The sequence below is a fragment of the Lithobates pipiens genome, unplaced genomic scaffold (genome assembly GCF_037356315.1).
Source record: "Lithobates pipiens isolate NorthernLeopardFrog02 unplaced genomic scaffold, aLitPip1_a1.2 Scaffold_23, whole genome shotgun sequence".
Taxonomy (NCBI): Eukaryota; Metazoa; Chordata; class Amphibia; order Anura; family Ranidae; genus Lithobates; species Lithobates pipiens.
Window position 1 is genome coordinate 40,834,628 of NW_027507785.1, and position 25,512 is coordinate 40,860,139.

The window sequence follows — 25,512 nt, forward strand, 5'->3', positions numbered from 1 at the left end:
ACTCACTTTTGTTGCCAGCAGTGTAGACATTAATGGCTGTGTGTTGAATTATTTTGAGGGAACAGCAAATTTACACTGTTATACAAGCTGTACACTCACTACATTGTAGCAAAGTGTAATTTTTTCAGTGTTGTCACATGAAAAGATAGAATAAAATATTTACAAAAATGTGAGGGGTGTACTCACTTTTGTGAGATACTGTATGTTTGGGGGTTCCAAGTCGTTTTTGAGCACAGAAATGTAGATTTTTATATATAGAAGCATAAGAATGGGTGGGGGGGGGGGGGCTGAAGTGTATAAGAAGCATTTTATTTTTACACCCAGTGTGCAGAAGTCCTAAATCTATACAGGACTTCTGGTGTTGGATCCCCAGGCTTCCTCCCAGTCTGTTAGGCCGGATTCACATAAGTCCGGTATGAATTGTCCCTCCATTTTCACTGAATTTCCAAAGCAGCTGTGAAGCTGCGATTTTAGATGCGGTTCAGTTTTTGGAGCTGGCGGCAGATTCCAATAAGCCCGCTGCCCACAGACCCTCCCACGACCACCGGCCAGGGTTGTGGGGAAGAGGCTCTTTTGTGCATCAACATTATCCTATGCCATTTTCTTGATTTTTGGCGTGAGGGTTCCCTCAAAATCCATATCAGACCTAGAGACCTAAGGTTCTGGTATGGATTTGGAGTGGGTGGGTCCACACTTTTTTTTGGGATCAAATCCCTGTTCAAAAGTGATGACATGTGTGATTCAGATGCGTTCCCATAGAAGGCAATAGCTGGAAAAAAAATTTAATGCAGTAAAAAAAATGAACACAGAAAATGTGTAAAAGAAAAAAAAAAAAGCACACATCGAAAAATAGCAAATGCGCTCAGTGGAAACGCACTGTACTTTCCCTTCAACCAATCTGCCTATGCAGAGGTCAGCAATGCACACAAAGGATCATCTGCAGCTTAAGAGATTAAGAGGACAACCCATCTCAGAGCACAGCATGTCTGCCCATCCGACAACCCACGTCACTGGATACAGAGGAGCCGCTGCCAACACCCAACATTGCTAGAAATAATCAGCAAAGGTAAAGATGACGTCTTCCCCTCCTGTACAGAGTTTGCTTATTCTGATAATTCTCATAATGTATTATAGAAGCTGCACCAAGTCAGATAGAGCTTGCCTCATTGCTGGAGGACAGCCAGCATCATCTAGTACTTTCCTCCCCAGCCTACCCCATTCATTGGATTTCAGGTCTTTCAATCATAGAGGCTCAGCATCACATGTGGACGTTACTTTGGGCAGTCCGTAGGGAAAGGCAGCCTGCTTAAGACATCCACCCATCAATTGTGATATAAGATGCAGCCCACTGCTTGCATCAGGGCTGGGGGGGATCTTGAGAGGAGTACCGAGGGTGCTGGGAGGTTTTCAGGAAGCATCCTGCCAGGCACCCTTCCCATCAGCCATGATCTGCCCACACTGCATAAAGAATCAGAGACTCAGTAATGGGGGTCATTGGGTATAAAAACCAGCCATTGACTCCCAGCATTACATGGAGAATCGCAGAGACCCAGTGACGGGGTTCATTGGGTGTAAACACAGCCACGATCTGCCCACATTGCATAGAGAAGTGGTTCTCAACCTCAGTCCTCAAGTACACCCAACAGGCCATGTTTGCAGGTTTTCCTTTATCTTGCACAAGTGCTTTAAATCAGTCAATGACTTGCAATTTTGGACAGCTATTTTATCTAATAGAAATTCCCAAACCATGGCCTGTTGGGTGTACTCAAGGACAGGGTTGAGAACCACTGGCATAGAGATTTGCAGAGACCCAGTGATGGGGTCACAGTGTAAAACAAGATACGTAAAAATCAGGAGAGGGTTTATTTAACAATTTCATAAGCCCGTTGCCCGCTCTAATGCTCCGTTCAATGATATCCGCCAGCATGACATGTAATGAACTGGTGCAGAATGTATAAAACCGCTTGTCAAGCTATAATATGCTTCATAAAAATGGCAAAACGATCGCAAACAGGACACTGGTTCAATGTGACCGGAACTAAAACTAGGTAAGATGGCTTCAGCTCGGCTCCCTAATCCCGCAGGAGAGGTCTCAAGCATTTCGCCCCCTACTGGGCTTAATTGTTGAGGCCTTACCGATTAAGCCCACTAGGGGTGAAATGCGTTTTGTTCACAGGTAAGTGTGTCTTGTGTGCGATCAGTTGCCATTTTTCTATAGCAGATTTAACTTCTGCATTAAAGGATAGCTCTAGCCCCAACAAAAAATACAGGGCCCAATAACACTTGTGCGTTGTGGCAACTTGCATTGCTATAAATGCAGGGCTCGAAAAATCCCAGGTTGCCATAGCGACTAGGCATTGCATCCTGGTGCTGGGATTTTGTCAGCCGTCCGCATCTGCCTCCCACTTGCTGATCGATTTATAGCTAAAAGATGGCCAGTTCAGGGAGGACATCTATTGACGTCCTCCCAAAGCCACGCAAACGGGGGTGTGCATCGGGCGCACTCTGCGATCGCTGTGTCCTTCAGACACAGATTGAGGTAAAGGGCCAAATCACAGTGGCCCTTTACCATGTTATCAGCCGTGTCCAATCACAGATGATCACATAGAAACGAAAGCCAGTCATCGGCATTGCCCACCCTCAGGGATGTCATAGCGCGAGGAAAAGAAAAGCAGATAACTAGCTATCCTGTGATGGGACATTTACACCGACCATCAGTGCCGCCCCATTAGAGCTGCATGATTCTGGCCAAAATGAGAATCACAAGTTTTTTGCTTAGAATAAAAGAGATTAGGATTCTCGCGACAAAATCTTTCAGATTATAAAAAAAAAAAAAAAGAAAAAAAAATGGCCTTACTTTGTTTTTTTTTATTTACATTTTTTAATTCATTAAAGTAATTTTTTTTTTTTTAAATTGCATTTGAAAGACCGCTGCGCAAATAGATATTTCATAGAATATTGAAACATCCATTTTATTCTCTAGGGTGTCTACTAAATTTCTTTTATATATATCAATATATATTGAAATCAACAAATGTCAGAAAAGGGTTTAGTGTTTAAGTGGTTAAACTTTTTACATTTACACACAAAGTCTATTCCATTGACGATTGACAATTAATTGTGCAGCTTTTCTCGCTGTCAGCGCCCCGATCATCAGTGGTGTGCCGTCAGTGCACATCAGTGAAGATAAAATTTGCAAAAAAAAAAAAAAGATTTACATTTTTTGGGTTTTTTTTTTTTTCGTTTCTTTAGCAAAAAATCCCAATGATGATCTAATACCAAAAAAAAAATAAAAAATAAAAATAACTATCTCAAAAAAATTATGAGCATGGGTACGGTGTTGTATGCCAACATTGTTCAAAGTGCAACAGCGCCCAAAGCTAGAAAATGGCCTGGTCGGGAAGGGGGTGAAAGTGCCTGGTAGGCGAATGGTGAAAAATAAAAATTAAAAATGGCTGCCAACTTCAAAGCAAATTTGTCAAGCCCTGCTATAACGCATGCAGTGCCATTCATTGTCAATGACACAACATACAGTAAAGGTTCAACACCACACTACGCAGATACCATGCGTTGCCATGCTCTGTCTTAACAATGCACACCTTTAGCATCCATTGCTGTGCATTAGCACCCAATTCATAATAAATGGCTTGCCCTAAAGCAACGGAAATTAACACATGCCAAAAAAAATGCAGTACCGCATGTGCAATAACCGCAACAGAACATTTCGGTGTGAATGGTCCACAAATCATTTCTACAGAGCCGCGCAGACATCTAAATATAGACTATTATTTATTTATACCAGATGTCTAAATATAGACCATCAACCTCCTTATCTGAGGCTGGCATGTCTGGCATCAACAAATAGGAAGAGCCAAGACAGGCACCTGGAATACACAATCAAAAAAAACTGTTTTCAGTTTAAGTGCATGGATGCCCTACCAGGTATCTACAACCCGTCTTACAGATTATCTCTGCCATGACTTTACCTTCCTCTTCAGAAGACAGAGCCATCTTTATTCAGACGTCATCCAGGGCCTTTTAAAAAAAAAAAAAAAAAAAAAATCATACAAATCATGTAAATGCTGGTGCCTGTGCGCGTTCACAAATGTCCGACACAGATCTCTCACCTTGCAACTTGCTACAAAGTTACAATGTACAGTCTCGGATCAGTGGGGGGAGGGGAGACCGAGGAAAGGCTTCCTCCTGCTTGCAGAAGGAAGACATCTCAGCCAAGGCAAAGTCATTGGACTGGAGCGCAAAGACTTCTTTTCAACTGTAAAGAACTTTTTTTTCTTTATGTGCTCTTGCTGTATATCGTTAGATTGTAAGCTCTTATGAGCAGAGCCCTCAGATTTCGCCTGTATTGAATTGTATTGTAAATGTGTTGTCTGCCCTCATGTTGTAAAGCGTTGTGCTAACTGTTGATGCCATATAAATTGTGTATTTAATAATAATAATAATCATAATAAAGTACACCTACAAAGTTACTGAAAGGTTCATTTTAACAATTTTATTGTATTTTTAAGGAGGTAGGGGGCTTGCAATGACCCCCCACTCATAGTATGAACCGGTGTTTCTTCGGATTAGGCAACCCGTCACAATGTGTAACAGAAGTGACGTTCCATAGCCGCCATCTTGCCACACCCCTCCATAGTAAGGATACACCAAGCAGGGGGAAGTAGACATCTTGTTACACCCACCGGAGTTTTGCATTTTACACTTATTTTTAACAGTAAACTTAATTTTATATAGTGAAATAAAGTAGTTGGAACTCTGTATGAATGTTTAGATGTTGAATTTTAAAAGCAGCAAACTTCTGTCAGATTGGCAACCCTGTGAGAGCCACATACTTGGTGCTGCTTTTAAAATTCAACATCTAACCAGACGGAGTTCTAAGTACTGTATTTCACGAAAAATAACCTCAGTTTACTGTTAAAAATAAGTGTAAAATGCAAAACTTCAGTGGGATGTCCGCCTTCCCCCTTCTCAGTGTATGCTTACTATAGAGGAGTGTGGGGTGTAGCAAGATGGCGGCGACGGAATGTCACTTCCATTACACATTCTGGCGGGTCGCCTAATCTGACAAAACACCGGCTTCCAGTGACATCCACTCATGGTAGGAGCCGGCTTCCCGTGTAACATCCACTCATGGTAGGAGCCGGCTTCACGTGTAACATCCACCCATAGTAGGAACCGGCTTCCCATGACATCCACTCATAGTAGGAACCGGCTTCCCATGACATCCACTCATAGTAGGAACCGGCTTCCCATGACATCCACTCATAGTAGGAGCCAACTTGCAATGATATCCACTCATAGTAGGAAGCAGCTTCCAATAACCCCACTCATAGTAGAAGTCTTTGGAAACTCGCCCATGAATCTACTGTGTACTTTCCCCCCCCCCCCCCTCCCCCCCCCGCCCCGCCTAAAACATGTGCTAAAATGCGGTTTAGCCATTAAAAGCCGGCAAGTGCTGTTCAGGAGGTGGCCGCCATTCGCCGCTCTGTGTACGCTCTCTGCTCCTCTCTCCCCCAACAACTAAATGCTACTGACATTTAACAAGCAGATAAAACCAAAAGCGGAGGACTTTGCGGATATCCACCCTTTCATTTTCCAGCTATTAAATATGAGATTTGTTGAGAACGTCTCTGAACCACAAAAGAGCTTTTAATGATGTGCAGGGAACACGCAATCTGCTCCCCGCCGCTCCAACACACAAAAAAGGGAAAAAAGTAACACTGCTGGGAAGTTACATAACGAACACAAACATCAGGAGGGTCGGGGAATGGCAGCGCTCAGCTTTGTCACCATTAGTCACTTTACAAACATCCATTAGAATTCTCTTCTCCAGAATCTCAGGCCAGGGAGATAAGAGGCACATTGTTCACATTCCTTCCACATCATCACCGCCATGTGACTTCATACCTGCATTACACAACACCGGACCATCCACTCTGCTATATATATATATATATATATATATATATATATATATATATATATATATATATATATATATATATATATATATATATATATATATATATATATATATATATATATATATACACACACACACACACATATATATATATATACACACACACACACACACACACACATACATATATACACACACACACACACACATATCCCCAGCCCCCCCCCTCCCAAGGTCCACATCCCCGAACCCCGACTCTCATCCCCAGCCCCCCCCCTCCCAACGTGCACAGCCAAACCCCGACTCTCATTCCCAGCCCCCCCCCCCTCCCAACGTGCACAGCCAAACCCCAACTCATCCCCAGCGCCCCCCCAAGGTGCACAGCCAAACCCCGACTCTTATCCCCAGCCCCCCCCCCCAAGGTGCACAGCCGAACCCCGACTCATCCCCAGCCCCCCCCCCTCCCAACGTGCACAGCCGAACCCCGACTCATCCCCAGCCCCCCCCCCTCCCAACGTGCACAGCCGAACCCCGACTCTCATCCCCAGCCCCCCCCCTCCCAACGTGCACAGCCAAACCCCGACTCTCATTCCCAGCCCCCCCCCTCCCAACGTGCACAGCCAAGCCCCAACTCATCCCCAGCGCCCCCCCCCCCCAAGGTGCACAGCCAAACCCCGACTCTTATCCCCAGCCCCCCCCCCCCAAGGTGCACAGCCGAACCCCGACTCATCCCCAGCCCCCCCCTCCCAACGTGCACAGCCGAACCCCGACTCTCATCCCCAGCCCCCCCCCCTCCCAACGTGCACAGCCAAACCCCAACTCATCCCCAGCGCCCCCCCCCCCCCCCCCCCCAAGGTCCACAGCCAATCCCCGACACTCCCCCCAAGGTCCACAGCCAAACCAAACCAAAGATGACGCAACCATAAATATCCTGGTGCCTGCCCAGTCCTTGGTTGTGTTCACAAATGTCTGACACATAACAGCCAAACACACCCCCCCCCGACCACCGCAGCATCTCATACGTTGTGATTTGCTACAAAGAAATCATCTGAAAACGGCGGGAGAGGAGAAAGGCTTTTTCCTTGCTGCAGCAGACCAATATCTTTTCAACCTTGGCAAAGTCACTGCTGCACAGCTCAGAAGTTTCTTTTTTTTGTTTTAAATAAAAGACTATCATTTGCTGTATACTGTAACCATCGGGAACCTATTCAAGCAGAATTAAAAAAGGTACTGAGAGGCTCACTTTAACAGAGACCATTTGGTATTGCAGGCTGTGAGTGACAGCAAGGAGCCTGCAGTGGGTGTGTCTGGGAACCCTCTTCTACATTACAGATAAGCCAAAGGTGTCTCAAAATCACAAGATAAACAAAATGGGGTTGTAAATGCCATTAATCCCATTACTTTATCAATGTAAACTTTATCCATCATTCTATATAAACATGCAGGCATACTGGCTCACATGACGTCTTTAGAGCTGAACTCCGGCATAAGCAAATATTGTCCAAATACAAGAGCCGTGTGTATTCGTATTATAACTATTTCTTCCACATCTGTGCAGTAATCCACAGTGTGAGACTTTCCCTCTATGTAGGAACTTCCTGTAATAAAGACCGCGCATTGCTGCCATCTCTATTGTACAGGGAGACTGGTCTCGTCTCCGCCCCCCCTGTAGTATCTGCAGGCAGCCTGGAGTGGGTGGGGCCTGTTGGGTCCCTCCCACAGCTCCATCCTATGCGCAGGCCATGTACAGAACAGTGATGTCATCACTGCTAATTTGACAAGGTAATATCTGGGTTTATAAAATCATGTGGGGCACACAAAAAGGTAGATTATCGTTTGTGCCCCCTAAAAAAAAAAAAATAAAAAAAAAGTCAGCTGCTACAAAATAAATAGAAAAAAAAAACTAAAGTTTTTTAAAAAACACCCCACCCCATTTTCTAGGGTGTTAGAAAAAAATATAATGTTTGGGGGTTCTAATTCCGCGTAGACACGACCAGACTTCGAGGGAATAGGTCCGACGGTCTTTCCGACGGACTTTTGGCAGAGTTCCGACGGACTTTCCGAATGAACGGACTTGGCCACACACAATCACACCAAAGTCTGACGGATTCAAAACGTGATGATGTACGACCGGACTAGAATAAGGAAGTTCATAGCCAGTAGCTGCCCTAGCGTCGATTTTTGTCCGTCGGACTAGCATACACACGAACGTATTTCTCGGTCCAGCAGAATTCCGGTGGGAAAATTTAAAACATGTTCTATTTATAAAGTCTGCCATATTTTTGGCAAGCAAAGGTTCCAATGGAGCCCACACACGATCGAATTGTCCGACAGACTCCTTCCGTCGGACCTTTGCTGTCAAAAAGTCCGGTCGCGTGTACGTGGCATAAGTAATTTTCTAGCAAAAAAAAAATGTTTTAAACGTGTAAACACAGAGTCTGAAAGACCTGGTCCTTAAGTGGTTAAATGATGCTCAATTGGTATTAAGAGGCCCAAAGTGTGCCAAGAAAATATCCCCCCCACACCATTACATCACCAGCAGCCTGAACCATTTTCATTTTTTTATTTCATTTTTTTACAATACATGTTATAACAAGCCACACATTGTGGGCAACAACCGGCCACAAACTTACCGGTACAGAAAACAGTACAACATAAAAAGGTATTACATAAACTTGTGACATGCTTTCAGGTTTATGCCAAATTCTGACCCGACCATCTGAATGTCGCAGATGAAATCGAGAATCAGACCAGGCAGCGTTTTTCCAATATTCTATTGTCCAATTTTGGCGATTCTGTGTGAATTGTAGCCTCAGTTTCCTGTTCTTAGCTGACAGGAGTGGCACCCGGTGTGGTCTTCAGCCGCTGTAGCCCATCTGCTTCAAGGTTCAATGTGTTGTGCGTTCAGAGATGGTATTCTGCATACCTTGGTTGTAACAAGTGGTTATTTGAGTTAATGTTGCCTTTCTATCATCTGGAACCAGTCTGCCCATTCTGACCAGGCATTTTTCTCCATACAACTGCCGCTCACTGGATGTTTTCTCTGGAGGTTGTGCGTTAAAATCCCAGTAAATCTGCAGTTTTTGAATTACTCAGATCAGCCCGACTGGCACCAACAATGCCACACTCCGTCACTTAAATCCCCTTTCTTCCCCATTCCGATGCCCGGTTTGAACTTCAGCAAGCCATCTTCACCAAGCCTAGATGCCTAAATGCACTGAATTGCTGCTATGTGATTGGCTGATTCGCAATTTATGTTACCAAGTAATTTAACAGGTTTACCTAATAAAGCGTCCGGGGAGCGTATACACATGTGAAAGTTTTTGTGCCGGGGGGGGGGTTAACAATACTAGACGGTGACTGCTTTACTATTCCTCTCCTTCCTTGCAGTGGTCGAGCCAAAGAAAGCAGAGAGCGAAAGCAATTTACTAATTTCTCAACTAATGCATACCGTTCTAAAATAACCCGAAGCTACGCTGTGCGGCGGATGAACAGAACAAAGATCCATAGCAACCAATGTATTTTAGCCCGAGTGATTCACTGGATGCTCTTCTGAAGAAATTGCTCTGTGAATCACACTGAATCCATCTGAAGTTTACTTGTTGAAGTGTTATCAAATAAACGTGGAAGAATCGACCGCTAGTGCTCGAGCTCAAGTGATTGGCGAGCGCCTGTGCACCGTTCTCCTCACTCGTACCCTCTCATGAAAAACACAGAACACTGTGTACTCCATGAAGAATAGATCTGACAGCAACGTGGGAGCGAATACCTCATTCCAGAACATTCACTACACAAAAGATCGATTCATACACACTTTACAGTGTCAGTGATACCAGCTAAAAATGTCTGAATGTTGAGGATCCTCAACTATTTGTGCGTTTTATATATCATGGCAGAATAGAATCACTTTGCTTTCAATAATGGCATGGGGGGGGGTTGCTCATGTGGTACACAGATTAGTCCTGTCAACTCATGAAGGTGCTCCTAAAGAAGACAAAAAAAAAAAAAAAAGGACACCTGTCCACAGAACCTTTCTTCCATCCAAACCTCACCATCATGGGCAAGACCAAAGAGCTGTCAAAGTACGACAGGGATAAGAGATACTAGAGATGCACAAGGCTGGAATGTTCTACAGCAGTGATCATCAACCCTGTCCTCAGGACCCACCAACAGGTCAGGTTTTATGTATTACCTTGGGGAGATGCAGACTAGAATACTGCAATCACTGAGCAGCAAACGATATCACCTGTCATGCATTTCAGTTATCTTGCAAACCTGGCCTGTTATAGTGGGCTTTGAGGACAGGGTTGATGGCCACTAGGCTACAAGACCATTAGCAAGAAACTCAGTGAGAAGGAGAAGACTGTTGGAGCGTTTTTTCGCAAATGTAAGAAATACAAAATAAGCATCAAATCGCCCTCGGTCTGGAGCTCCATGCAAGATTTCACCACATGGGTCAAGGATGATGAATGAGGAATCCGCCCAGAACTATACAGGAGAAGGTGAATGTTCTCAAGGCAGTTGGGACCACAGTCGCCAAACCAACCATTGGTAACACATGGATTGAAATCCCGCAGCGCCCGCAAGGTCCCCCTCAAGAAGACACACGTGCAGGCCGTCTGAAGTCTGCCAATGAACATCTAAATGATTCAGAGAAGGGTTGGTATATAGTGCTGTGGTCAGGTGAGACCAAAATTGAGCTCCTTGGCATTAACTCAGCTCACCATGTTTGGAGGAAGAAAAAAAATGCTATGACTAAGGCAGAGGTCTCAAACTGGCAGCCCTCCAGCTGTTTCAGAACTTCAAGTCCCACCAGGCATTGCAAGGCTGACAGTTACAAGCATGACTCCCACAGGCAGAGGCATGATGGGACTTATAGTTCCGCAACAGCTGGAGGGCCACCAGTTTGAGACCCCTGCTCTAAGGCTACATATATACGGGACATTTTTACAACCTGTCCTGAATGATTTAACTTGACAGATAGTAACCCATGTTTAACACGTCCTTTTTGCAAAATAAGCAAAAACGAAAAACTCCTGTAACCGAAACGCAGCTAAATGCGAGTTACCACGCTTAAAAGCATTTGAAATGCCTCTAAACTCCACTTCTGCACCCATTTTTTTGCAGTTCAAAAAAAGCCTCCAAACTCAACTGCCTAGAAACTACTATAAACGCTCTGTGTACATGTACTGATAAGATAACAGAGGAGAGTTCAGGAGCAGGTGAAAAAATAATAATGCCCAACTGCTCCTAAACGTCCGCTTACTAGCAGTTGTGTACATGAAGCCTAAGAACACCATCCCTACAGTCAAGACGCACAGAAGTGGAAACATTATGCTTTGGGGCCATTTCTCTGCTAAAAGGTACGGGCTGACTTTACTGAATTGAGGGGCCAGTAGATGGGGCCATGTATTGTAAAATCTCAGATGAGAACCTTCTAAAAACACTTGAAGATGGGTCTTCCAGCATGACAATGACTCAAAAACTGCCAAGGCAACAAAGAAGTGGCTCAAGAAGCACATTAAAGCGGGATTCCACCCTAAAGTGGAACCTCCGCTGATCGGATCCCTCCCCCCCTCCGGTGTCACAATTGACACCTTTCAGGGGGGAGGGGGGTGGAGATACCTGTCAAAGACAGGTATTTACACCCACTTCCGGGCATAGACTCCCGTGGGAGTCTACGCCATTTCCTGCCCTGCCGTGCTGTCTGCTGGGACACACACGGGTCCCAGTGACAGCGCGGAGATTTACTATTGCGCTGCGCGACTCGCGCATGCGCAGTAGGGAACCGGGAAGTGAAGCCGATTCGCTTCATTTCCTGATTCCCTCACCGAGAATGGTGGCGGCAGCAGCCGAGAGCCGAGCGATCGATCTCGGCTGCCGACATCGCTGGAACCCGGGACAGGTGAGTGTCCATTTATTAAAAGTCAGCAGCTGTAGTATTTATAGCTGCTGGCTTTTAATATTTTTTTTTTTGGTGGAATCCCTCTTTAAGGTCGTGGTGTGGCCTAGTCAGTCTCCAGACATTACTATAGAAAATTTATGGAGGGAGCTGAAACTTCATGTTGCCAAAAGACAGCCGAGAAACCTTAAAGATTTAGAGATGATCTATAAAGAGTGGACCAAAATTCCTCCTGAGATGTGTACAAACCTATCCACCAACTACAAGAAACGTATGAATGCATTTATATGTTTTATATACAATTTTTCCCTTTGACTAAAATTGCCTTTAAAATCCCATTTGAGGTTTTTAATTTTTTTAAATTCTTTCAGGGATGATGGCAATTTACACGCCAACCTATGGGAGTCTTAATTTTCCAACTACAAGAAACATCTTACCTCTGTGCTTGCCAACAAGGGTTTCGCCACCAAGTACCAAGTCATATTTTGCTTCGGGATCAAATACTTTTACTCCCTGAACTGCAACTCAAATTTATAACATTTGTATTGTGTCTTTTTCTGGATTTTTGGTTGATATTCTGTCAATTAAAATACACCCGTGATAAAACGTTATAGACCCTTAATTTCTTCGTAAATGGGAAAACTTAGAGAATCTGCAGGGGATCAAATTATTATTTTTGCCACTGTATATACAGTGCCTTGCGAAAGTATTCGGCCCCCTTGAACTTTTCAACCTTTTGCCACATTTCAGGCTTCAAACATAAAGATATAACATTTTTATTTTTTGTGAAGAATCACCAACAAGTGGGACACAATTGTGAAGTGGAATGAAATCTATTGGATATTAAACTTTTTTAGCAAATAAAAAACTGAAAAGTGGTGCGTGCAAAATTATTCGGCCCCTTTACTTTCAGTGCAGCAAACTCACTCCAGAAGTTCAGCGAGGATCTCTGAATGATCCAATGTTGTCCTAAATGACTGATGGTGATAAATAGAATCCACCTGTGTGTAATCAAGTCTCTGTATAAATGCACCTGCTCTGCGATAGTCTCAGGGTTCTGTTGAAAGCGCAGAGAGCATCATGAAAACCAAGGAACACACCAGGTAGGTCCTTAATGTTGTGGAGAAGTTTAAAGCCGGATTTGGATACAAAAAGATTTTCCAAGCTTTAAACATCCCAAGGAGCACTGTGCAAGCGATAATTTTGAAATGGAAGGAGTATCAGACCACTACAAATCTACCAAGACCTGGCCGTCCCTCTAAACTTTCAGCTCAGACAAGGAGAAGACTGATCAGAGATGCAGCTAAGTGGCCCATGATCACTCTGGATGAACTGCAGAGAACTACAGCTGAGGTGGGAGAGTCTGTCCATAGGACAGCAATCAGTCGTACACTGCACAAATCTGGCCTTTATGGAAGAGTGGCAAGAAGAAAGCCATTTCTCAAATATATCCATAAAAAGTCTCGTCTAAAGTTTGCCACAAGCCACCTGGGAGACACACCAAACATGTGGAAGAAGGTGCTCTGGTCAGATGAAACCAAAATCCAACTTTTTGCCCACAATGCAAAACGATATGTTTGGCGTAAAAGCAACACAGCTCATCACCCTCAACACACCATCCCCACTGTCAAACATGGTGGTGGCAGCATCATGGTTTGGGCCTGCTTTTCTTCAGCAGGGACAGGGAAGATGGTTAAAATTGAGGGGAAGATGGAGGCAGCCAAATACAGGACCATTCTGGATAAAAACCTGTTGGAGTCTGCAAAAGACCTGAAACTGGGACGGAGATTTATCTTCCAACAAGACAATGATCCCAAACATACAGCAAAATCTACAAAGGAATGGTTCACAAATAAACGTATCCAGGTGTTAGAATGGCCAAGTCAAAGTCCAGACCTGAATCCAATCGAGAATCTGTGGAAAGAGCTGAAAACTGCTGTTCACAAACGCTCTCCATCCAACCTCACTGAGCTCGAGCTGTTTTGCAAGGAAGAATGGGCAAGAATTTCAGTCTCTCGATGTGCAAAACTGATAGAGACATACCCCAAGCGACTTGCAGCTGTAATCGCAGCAAAAGGTGGCTCTACAAAGTATTAAACGCAAGGGGGCCGAATAATTTTGCGCGCCCCACTCATTTATTTTTAAAAAAAGTTTCAAAAATCCAATAGATTTCGTTCCACTTCACAATTGTGTCCCACTTGTTGGTGATTCTTCTCAAAAAATAAAAATTTTATATATTTATGTTTGAAGCCTGAAATGTGGTAAAAGGTTGAAAAGTTCAAGGGGGCCGAATACTTTCGCAAGGCACTGTATATGAAAAGACACTTTTTTATTTTAATTAAGGCGTTTAATGTCTCTAATGGTTAAAGACACGTGCTACGCATCAAGGCTTAAAATGAGGAAAAATTGGTCTGGCAGCTTAAGAGTTGAAGTCCATATGCCATCCCATATAAAATAAGACAAAGAATATGTAAAGTGCAGTAACCCATAAAAACCAAACATCTCCCTGACCTGAGAGCTTAGCTGCTGAAATACAGTTGCTTGGGGGTTGCAGAATATCATCCCTGCTTTATAAACTACCTTCTGAAATAATCCCAAATGTCAACCAAACACACTCTCCTCTACTAAGCACAAATAGGCTGAGAAAATATTGGAAGGACCTGAATTCCCAGAAAAGCTGAGCTAGCCAGGGACGGCAGTCAACAGTTGTAGCAGCAGAGCGCTCATCTGCCAATTAATTTGCTAACAAATTGTCTGAATCATTTTTATAATGAAGTTCATCTGTTTGGCCAACTGTTCATACTGTGAAAAAAAGAAAATCTAATTTCTGTTTTAAACAAACCGTAAAATCACAGAGTGGCTTCATAGAGTGTTGAACCTCAGCTGGGTCCTGCTCATACCTCTGCACACAAAAAAAAATATATATATAAATATATTATATTATAATGGAGCGGCTACATCGAGTGCTGGACCTCTGCTGGGTCACACTCGTGCACCTGCACACCAAAAAATAAATAAATCAGAGAGGCTTTAACGAGTGCTGGACTACTGCTGGGTCCCGCTCATACCAGGTCCCGCTCTTGCAGCAGCAGTGATTTTAATTTTCAAACAAAAATATATCTTTAAATAAAGGGCCTGTGGAGTCCCCTTAGTCTGCTTATAAAGTGGCGCATATGTAACATGTATAGAACCTCCTGCAGCAAAACCGACATTTATAAAGAAAAAAAACAAAACATTTAAAAATATTCCTGACCGCAAGCCACTGCTGGCAATAGGAAAAATGTTAACCGCCCCGTATGACCTCACCAATTGGTGAATGCTGGGTCGGTGATGTCATATGGGGGCGGTGCCACCAGGTGATGTCATGTGCCCCCACCCCTTATCTATTTAAGAACTGTCAAATGGAGCAGGCAGTTGGTGGTTAGCCTTTGTCCCGGGCGGAGCTTTTTTTTTCCAGGGTCCAGCGGGTAGCGCAACTGATGATGAATCTACAAATTGTGGGGACTTTATTTTTGACACTTTATGGTGAATGAGTAGGGGTACAATGTACCCCTACTCATTCACATGGGGGGGGGGGGCAGGATCGGGTGGCCCCGTTGTTAAAGGTTGCTTCCAGGCCCCATTAAAGGATGCTTCCAGGTTGCTTCCCAGAGATTGGTGTAATGCTATAAATATTCAGGCTGCAGCCTCTATCCCTCCACCCACTAGATTCTGGAACCATCCAGAAAGTTCCAGAAGACTGGGAGGGAGGCAACAGAGCCTACCTACCAAGCAACAGTAAGGGTGCTATAGGGGCATCCAGTGAACGTACCATGAAGTCAATAACAATACAAGTAGAGGGCATGGGAATAAGAGCCCATGCATATTGCATAGGATCATGGCAAAATAAGGGACACAAGTATAATGGACTGTTGGAAGGAAAAAAGATGGCACCATAACCATGCCAATACCCCCATTACTATACATGCCCAGAGAAACAAACAATTGGAAAGCATGCAAAGTAGCCCACGCGCCCCCCCCCCCCCCCCCCACACACACACACCTCCAAAAAAAATAAAATAAGGGAAAACATTTGATTCAAAACCACATTTGAAATACACAACGTAACAGAGAGCCAGTCAGACGGGATGGAAGGACTCCAAGTCACAGGTGAATGGAAGATTATATTGCAGGCAGTGACAATGCAGCCATTGATGGTTGCTGACCCTTGTGCCCTGCGGCAATGATAAGATTATGTGTGCCAGCTTCTGATTCCAGGCCTCGTGTTCATGCCAAGTTTGTGGTATTAAAGGTGTATCAGCGTCAAACCCCCCCCCTTAAAAGGATAACTGCACTTTTAGGGCCGGTTCACACTGGGAATCGCACAGGAACAAGCTGCGATTTACATGCGGCTCAGTGCGGTGCCATTTGAGCCCATTCTACTTTAATTCATGCACTACTCGGAAACTCACTGCAACTGGATCGCACAAGTCTTCTATACCACGTGATCTGCTGCAGGCAAACGTACTGCCTTTGCGACCTGCATATGGGGTGATGGTAACTTAACATTGACACCTGCTGCAGATCGCAACTGCACTGCGTTTTGAACATGGTGTGGGAAACCCACACAGAACACAGGTTTCAAATACCGCGTTCTGCTGTGAACTTGGGGCTTGACGAAAAACAAAAACGTATGCTTTTTAAACACCCAGGGAAATCAACATTGCAGAATTACCCTGTGCTTTACAAGCTGAGACCAGTGCAAGGCTCCTTTCACACGTGTGCGACTTGTCATGCGACTGGACACAGTCTTATGACAAGTCACAGCCCATGCATTTCAAGCTGTTCAAATGCATACGACTTGAGTGCCATACACTGCAATGTAAACTCTCAAGTCACATGAAAGGCGCATCTAAAATGTTGTGACAGTTGTGCAACAGTCAAAGCCAAAGTCACATCCAAAGTTGCAATGGAAATCACACTACTTTAAAGTGGCACAAGTGCGGATGACGCCCAAATGAAGCTTTGCTTACCTTCAGCCTGTTGGTATTCTACACTTCTTCCAGGTGAACAGTCACCCATCAAGGCATTTTGATATTTGCATAGCTCCTCCCAAGGTCCAGCCCACTGCATACATTAGGACTGGGGGCTCTGGAGAGACAACACCCTGCTGGCCACTCCTACCTGCCATAATCTGCCTGCACTGCACAGAGAAGCCCAGAAACCCGGTTATGACATCACTGGTAAAAAATGATAAAAAATATTGTTTGGGTACAGTGTTGTATGACCGCACAATTGTCAAAGTGCTGAAAGCTGAAAATTGGTCTGGACAGGAGGGGGGGGGGGGGGGTTGAAGTGCCCATTAAGCAAATGGTTAAATGAGCAGACCACCGGTTCTAATGTAATGAAAACAGAAATTTAATGAAAACAGAAAAGTAATTTAATTAACCAGTTTCGGACTGCCCATTTTACTGCGGCAGGGTGGCCCCGCGCAGAAAAAAAAAAAAAACCCTGTACGTTGTGGCTTCTTCCGGGTCTGGGGCCTGTGGCTGCTGGTTACCTGCTCCCGCTGTGATTGGACACCGTAGGAGCCAATAACCAGGTCCGGCAGAGACCAGGGGGGGGAGACATCAATTTTATTTGGGTACGTCGCACGACCACGCAATTACCAGTTAAAATGGCGCAGTGCCAAATTGCAAAAAATGCTCTGGTCAGGAAGGGGAGGAAACCTTCTGGGGCTGTAGTGGTTAAAAATGTTGAAGGGAAGAAAGGAAACAAGTTAGTCAAAATAAAAGCAAAATAAAAGCAGATTATACCTCAGCAAAACAATTACATTTCAGGAGGTAAACCTGGAAGTTTAATAAAAAATAAATAAATAAAAATAAAAGCATTCATATGGAACAGATCCAATATTGGAAGTCCAAGCTAGGCCTAAGGACAACAATCTTTTTTTAATGAGTTAATAAATGTCAGCGTTTTCTGATCACGAAGGTGCCCTTTATCACTACATGGCTTCTTAGCGGATATTAAGTCCTACCTAGCTCCAAGTATCGACTTCACATTACAATTCATAGAGATGGTGGCAGAACTTAAATAAAAATGCATTGCCAGGGGCAGATCATACGTAGCACACAATCACACTTTACTGCAAATCCTTACCTGCTTCTGTTTTGGAGATACTGGTACAGCCTGCACCAAACTGGCTTCTGTTTTGGAGATACTGGTACAGCCTGCACCAAACTGGCTTCTGTTTTGGAGATACTGGTACAGCCTGCACCAAACTGACTACTAAGGGTACCACTTTGTTTTAACCACCGGACTCGGCTTTGTCATAATAATTTTGAAATACACAGCCCCACCAGCATCCAATACTTGAGCGAGAGTCTTGTAAAAATGTATATTGCCAAAAGTGAAACTTCAGTTTCAGGGGATGTCTATAACCTGGCCTCAAGCCCTGCGCAGTCTTCTGATCCGGCGTCATGATTCTCTGACTGAGCCAAATCCTCCATTTGTCTCACACGCTCCCCCTTCCAGACACTGCAGCTCACAGTGGGAGGCATTCAGTACCAAGCAGTAGGTGTGGCTAGATGACTGACAAACTACAAGCTGGTATAGATCAGCCACGACAATACTGCCAGCCACACCACCCTGCAACATCTCCTCCCACTGCAGTGCAAACACAGCCTGCATGAGTGACAACTCTGCTCTGAGTGTAGTAGCAGTGCAGCATTGTCGCCACACCATCAGGAAGCTGCATTAGGTGGACTCTACTGGCAGGATCAACGAGTATTTAGAAGCCTTTGCAGGGGGCTAAGAGAACTGTACAGCGAGGGGAAAAAAAATGATTTGACCCCCTGCTGATTTTGTACATTTGCCCACTGACAAAAATGAACAGTCTATAATTTTAATGGTAGGTTTATTTTAACAGTGAGAAAAAAAAAATAGCCCAAGAAAAGACGCATTTCAAAAAAAGTTATAAATTGATTTGCATTTTAAATCGGAGGTCCCCCCTAAAGTGGAGCTTCTGCTCATTGGAATCCCCCCCCCCCTCCGGCGCCACAATTGGCACCTTTCAGGGGGGAGGGGGGTGCAGGTACCTGTACAGTACAGGTATCTGCACCCACTTCCGGCATAGCTATCTGCGGAAAAGGGCGTAAATTACGCCCCTTTCCGAAAGTCCCCTGCTGCCTGCTGGGAAACACACGGATCCCAGAGGCAGCGGGACCATCCTTATTGCGCAGCGCGACTCGCGCATGCGCAGTAGGGAACCGGGAAATGAAGCCGAAAGGCTCCACTTCCTGATTCCCATACCCAAGATGGCGTCGGCAGCACCCGAGAGACGATCAAGAGATCGGCTTCGGGTGCCGACATCGCGGGCGCGCTGGGCAGGTAAGTGCCCTTATTTTAAAAGTCAGCAGCTGCAGTATTTGTAGCTGCTGGCTTTTAAAAAAAAAAAAAAAAAAAAATGGCGGAACTCCCGGCGGGCTCCCGCTTTAACCACCTACTGCCCGCGCTATAGCTGAAGGATGGCTGTCAACAGACGTCCTCCCGAGCATGCGTTGTCACCGTGTCCCTGCAGGGTGCAAGTGGCACGCTCTGTGATCACCGAGTATGAAACTCAGCTGATCACAGATCAGAGCAAGGGGCCGATACTGGCCCCTTACCGCGTGATCAGCCAATGACAGCTGATCATGTGATGTACACAGGACATCGGTCCCTCACACAGAGCCGCCGCTGCCTTGTCTGTGCCCACCAGTGCCGCTGTCACATCACATTCGGCTACCCTTCACCTTTTGCTACCCGCTGGAGTGCGCATGCGTGACGCCGCCATATGCATTCCAGCACAGGGCCCCTTGCGGCCTCGCTTCGCTCAGCATTATTATAATATAACTCTATGTCCACTTGGATGGTGGAGCTTGAACCTGGACTCAGGGGTGGAACGCATATGGCGGTGTCGCACATGCGCGGTCCAGCGGGTAGCCAAATGTGATGGGTCGCCATATGTGACTAAACACCGGCGATCAGCACACATCAGTGCCGCCCTATTAGCGCACATCAACGGAGGAGAAAAATTACCCAGTTTTCAACATTTCTATTACAAACTAAGAAAGTTTGTTTTTTTCCAGAATTTTCAGTCTTTTTTCATTTTTAAATCAAAAAATAAAATACCCCCAAAAGAAAGCTCTACTTGAGTGAAAAAAAAAAAATGGTAAAAATTGAATTTGGGTACATGGTTGCATGACCGCGCAACTGTCATTCAAAGTGCAACATTGCTGAAAACTGACCTTGACAGAAAGGGGTTTAAGTGCCCAGTAAGCAAGTGATTAATGGGTGAAATGGGTATTTGACCCCTTGGCAAAACACGACTTAGTAAAACCCCTGTTGGCAATCACAGAGGTCAGACATTTCTTGTAATTAGCCACCAGGTTTGCACACATCTCAGGAGGGATTTTGTCCCACTCCTCTCTACAGATTCTCCAAGTCATTATGGTTTTGAGGCTGAGGCCGTTTGGTAAGTCGAACCTTCAGCTTCCTCCACATATTTTCTATGGGATTAAGGTCTGGAGACTGGCTAGGCCACTCCAAGACCTTAATGTGTTTCTTCTTGAAACACTCCTTTGTTGCCCTGACCACGTGTATTGGGTCATTGTCATGCTGGAATACCCATACACAACCCATTTCCAATGCCCTGGCTGAGGGAAGGTGGTTCTCATCCAAGATTTGATGGTACATGGCCTCGTCCATCATCCCTTTGATGCGGTGAAGTTGTCTTGTCCCCTTAGCAGAAAAACATACCCAAAGCATGTTTCCACCTCCAGGTTTCACAGTGGGGATGGTGTTTTTGGGGTCATAGGCAGGATTCCTCCTCCTTCAAAACCCATCGAGTTGATGCCAAAGAGCTCTGTTTTAGTCACATCTGACCACAACACTTTCACCCAGTTCTCCTCTGAATCATTCAGATGTTCATTAGCAAACTTCAAACGGGGTCTGTACATGTGCTCTCTCGAGCAGGGTGACCTTGCGGGTGCTGCAGGATTTCAGTCCTTCACGACATAGTGCATTACCAATTATTTTCTTGGTGACCATGATCCCAGCTGCCTTGAGATCATTAACAAGATTCTCCTGTGCAGTTTTTGGCCAATTCCTAACCGTTCTTGTGATCATTGAAACTCCACAAGGTGAGATCTTGCATGGAGCCAAAGACTGGGGGAGATCGAGTTATTTTGTGTTTTTTCCATTTGCGAATAATTGCAAACTGTTGTCACCCTCTCACCAAGCTGCTTGGCGATTGGTCTTATAGCCCATTCCAGCCTTGTGTAGGTCTACAATCTTGTCCCCGACATCCTTGGACAGCTCTTCTGTTGTGGCCATGGTGGAGAGATTGCAATCCGATTGATTGCTTCTGTGGACAGGTGTCTTTTATACAGGTAACAAGCTGAGATTAGGAGCACTCCCTTTAAGACCCCTTTCACACTGGGGCGTTCATGCGTTTTTCATGTGCTTTAGCGGTAAAAGAGCCTGTAAAGTGTCTGAAAGAAGCCGCAACTGCAATCCCAATGTGAAAGCCTGAGTGCTTTCACACTGAGGCACTGCACTGGCAGGGCGTCAAAAAAAGTTCTGCAAGCAGCTTCTTTGCAGCGGTGAATACACCACTCCTAAAGCACCCTTCCCATTGAAATCAATGCAAAGCGCCTGCAAAGCGCCTGCAAAGCGCCTGCAAAGCGCCTGCAAAGCGCCTGCAAAGCGCCTGCAAAGCGCCTGCAAAGCGCCTGCAAAGCGCCTGCAAAGCGCCTGCAAAGCGCCTGCAAAGCGCCTGCAAAGCGCCTGCAAAGCGCCTGCAAAGCGCCTGCAAAGCGCCTGCATGGGTGCTTTTAACCCTTTATTTGGCCACTAGCAAGGGTTAAAAGTGCCCCACTAGCGCTCGAAAAAAATCTGGTAAAGCGGCGCTAGTTCAAGTGGCGCTTTACGAGCGTTTTCCGGGGCGTTGGCAGTTTGAAATGGCTCTTAAAGCACTTGGGCTTTCACATTGGGATTGCAGATGAGGCTTCTTTCAAGCGCTTTACAGGCGCTTTTTTTAACGCTAAAGCACCTGAAAAATGCCTGAAAAATTCCCCAGTGTGAAAGGGGACTAAGTGTTCCTAATCTCAGCTCAATACCTGTATAGAAGACACCTTGGAGCCAGAAATCTTGCTGATTGATAGGGAATCAAATACTTATTTCACTCATTTAAACGCAAGTAAATTTGTAACTTTTTTGAAATGCGTTTTTCTGGATGTTTTTGTTGTTTTTCCATCACTCACTTGGGGGGGGGGGGGGGGGGGGACACACAAACACAAAAAAAACAAACACATGTAGAAACGCATCTGAAATTGAGAAATTGTGATGTGAACCGGCCCTAATGGCACTAACACTGGTTCACTTCAAAACTGCCATTAAATACACCCGTGTGTTAATGTAGCATTTCTGTGCTTTTGCAGCGTTTGTGGTGCGGTTTTTAACCACTTGGTTCCCACACTACGTCTATTGACATCATGGGGTTTCAGTGGTTATATCTAAATGATGCCTGAGGCCACAGACATCATTCAGATATTGTCGTTTTCAGCCGGCGATTCCCTACACCATAAGAACAATCAAAGCGGCTGTTCCGCCGCTTGATCGTTCTTACGGGCGGCGGGAGGGGACGCCTCCCCCCCCTTCCCGCTGCCCTCCGGTGCTTCTACCGACTCAACGTTTCCATTGGTGAGTCGGTCACAGGATCCGCTGGCCCCAGCAAGTAATCAGAGATTTCCGGGGGACTAGATTGTCCCCGGAGTCTCTATGATCGTTCGGAGGCCAGGCGCGATGTTATGACGTCACGCCCAGCCTCGGTATTCAAATTAACGGCGCCGATCTGGCTAGGAAGTCAGGATCTTTTTTTTTTATTCTTCTTCCCAGCCTAGAGGTGAGATATGGGGTCTTATTGACCCCATATTTCACTGTAAATAGGTCCGATCATGCCATATTCCTATTACAAGGGATGTTTACATTCTTTGTAATAGGAATAAAAGTCATACTTTTTTTTTTTTTTTTTTTTTTTTTTTTAAGTGTAAAACTAAAAAAAAAAAAAAAAAAAATTTAAAGCGCCCCTGTCCCCGTCAGCTTGCACACAGAAGCGAACGCATACGTAAGTCCCGCCCACATATGAAAAGGGTGTTCAAACCACACATGTGAGGTATCGCCGCGAACGTTAGAGCGAGAGCAATAATTCTAGCCCTAGACCTCTGTAACCCAAAATGTAACCAGTAAAAAAATTTAAAGCGTCGCCTATGGGGATTTTTAAATACCAAAGTTTGGCGCCATTCCACGAGCGCGTGTAATTTTGAAGCGTGACATGTTGGGTATCTATTTACTCGGCGTATCCTCCTATTTCACATTATGCAAAATGGGCTTTACTGTTTTTTTTTTTAAGCATGAAACAGTTTTTTCTGAAAAAAACGCGTTCGAAAAATTGCTGCGCAAATACCGTGCGAGATAAAAAGTTGCAATGACCACTATTGTATTCTCTAGGGTCTTTGCTAAAAAAAACATATATAATGTTTGGGGGTTCTATGTAATTTTCTAGCAAAAAAATTAGGAATTTTACATGTAGGAGAGAAATGTCAGAATTGGCCTGGGTGCGAAGTGGTTAAAGGACATGTGACTCAAACTGGCCCAAAAACACTTAGCGGGTGCATTTTTGATGCGGTTCCCATTCATTTCAGTGGGGAGGAACATTTTTTTTTCTCAGTTTTTTAGCTCCCCAAACATGCTCCAAAGTTGTTACAAACAAGATTTTCTTTCACTGCAACAGACACACATCGCCCCAGTGTGAACACATTCATTGAGAAGCATTTTTCTTGAGATTTTCAGTGTTTTTTTTTTTAATTTTTTTTTTTTAAACGCAAAAGCGCTTAAAAATCTCCTCAGTATGAAATGGCTCTAAAGGCCTGCCTACACTTCTGTACCAGCGACCGCCGCGGTATCCACAAAGGTGGACGCTCACTGACTTCCAATCCGGTCAAAAATCATCTCTTACAAATTACAGAATTACTTACATAGAGGATTGTCAGCAGCGTCTCCGGCTCTCCCCAAACAACCCTGGTCTTGGCAGCCGCCGTGCTGTATATATGGAACGGCCTGTGGATGAGGATTTGTAATCTGTCTCGTAGTAGCGTGTCAAGAAATGACTTAATCAATAATTGGTGCTGCCAAGTGAGTGGATGACCTTCAGCTGCACGAGGCCTCCAGTGCTGCACGGAGGCACGCACATGAAACGGGTTTATCAGATACATGAACACTAGAGAGAGGCCTTCCTAGTAAAAGAGCAACTCCGGCTGTAGAGCTTAAAGCTGAACTCCGAGAGAAGCAAATATTGTCTAAATACATTCATGTGTATTCTTTGAATCTCAGTGCGCTTTGGGTATTTCTTCCAGATCTGTGCAGTTATCCAGTGTGATACTTTCCCTCTGTGCAGGAACTTCCTGTAATAAAGACCGCTCACTGCTGCTCTCTCTTTGTGCAGGGTGACTGGTCTTGTCTCCGCCCCTTCTGTAGTTTCCTGCAGGCACAGCCTGTAGTGGGTGGGGCCTGCTGGGCCCCTCCCACAGCTCAGCTCTCTGCACAGCAGTGAGCTGTAAAGACCTGGAAGAAATACACACAGCACACCAAGATTCAAGGAAGAACACTACATTCATTTGTTGCATCTACCTAAAAATTGTCTACCTACAGACCTGCATGTAGACAAATATTTGTTTAGCCCAGAGTTCAGCTTTTAAAAAAACAAACATCAAGGGCTTGTTTTACACCAGCTGCATCGTGGAAATGCCTGCAAAACTGTGCTGTCCTTTTGCAGATGCACGCAGGTGCAATTAGTTCTCTAATGGCACCCCCACGCATCTAGCTAATGCAATGTTTGTGGCCAGAAAAACGTATAGAGCGTTATCGCGTGGCACAATTTTAAAAGTCGTGCCACATTTCTCACGCATGCAGCAGCCCGTTGAAATATGCACGGGAGCATGCAAAAAAAAAAAAAAAAAAAAAAAAAAAAAGAGCGCACATGCTCAGACACTGGTGTGAACAAGCACCAACTGGATCTTCTGTGACTTTGTCCAGATTGAGATGAGGCCATGTGCTGCAGGCAGTAGGAAGCATTTCCTCAGTTTCCTCTCCCCCAGTGTTCAGACTGCAACACTAACTTAGTAGAGCTGTGCGATTAATTGTATAAAAAAAAAATATTATAAAAAAAAAAAATAATCGCAATCTCGATTCAAAACCCCTCATAATCTTAATCAAAAAAGCAGATGGCAAAGTTTATCACAACGTTGCTTAGCGTTAAGAGGAAAAAAAAAAAAAAAAACAACAACATGTATCATTTGGTTCTTTTAGAGATGAAGATGAAGATGAACTTCAGTCTGCAAATGAGGTCAGTTTAACCACTAAGGCTGCATTTATACTACAGCGTTTTTAGAATTGCTAATTACTGAAAATCTGCCGCGATTTGACAGCACTGATGTGTGAATAACAAATCACGAAACTCGCATTTGAGATGCCATTCCTTTGAATGACACCACAAATCGCAGTGCGTCTGCCGTGTGATGAAATGCGTGGCAATCCGCATCGCAGGAAGCATGTCGACCAAAAAAGGTTCTGCCGCTTCTTTTGGGAGACACTT

The 25,512-nt window shown here is 44.8% G+C and overlaps 1 protein-coding gene across 7 annotated transcripts in view; it reads right to left on the reverse strand.

Annotated features, from left to right (window-relative positions):
- GDPD5 (glycerophosphodiester phosphodiesterase domain containing 5) overlaps positions 1-25,512 on the reverse strand; it is a 333,808-nt gene that overhangs the window by 220,639 nt on the left and 87,657 nt on the right. Inside the window, exon 1 of one of the 7 annotated variants that reach the window (XM_077451452.1) lies at positions 3,987-4,004. The exons of the other annotated variants lie outside the window; for them this stretch is intronic. The gene's annotated coding sequence lies outside the window, so the exon portion shown is untranslated. Of the gene's footprint in view, positions 1-3,986; positions 4,005-25,512 lie in introns of those variants that run through there. 7 annotated transcript variants of the gene reach the window in all.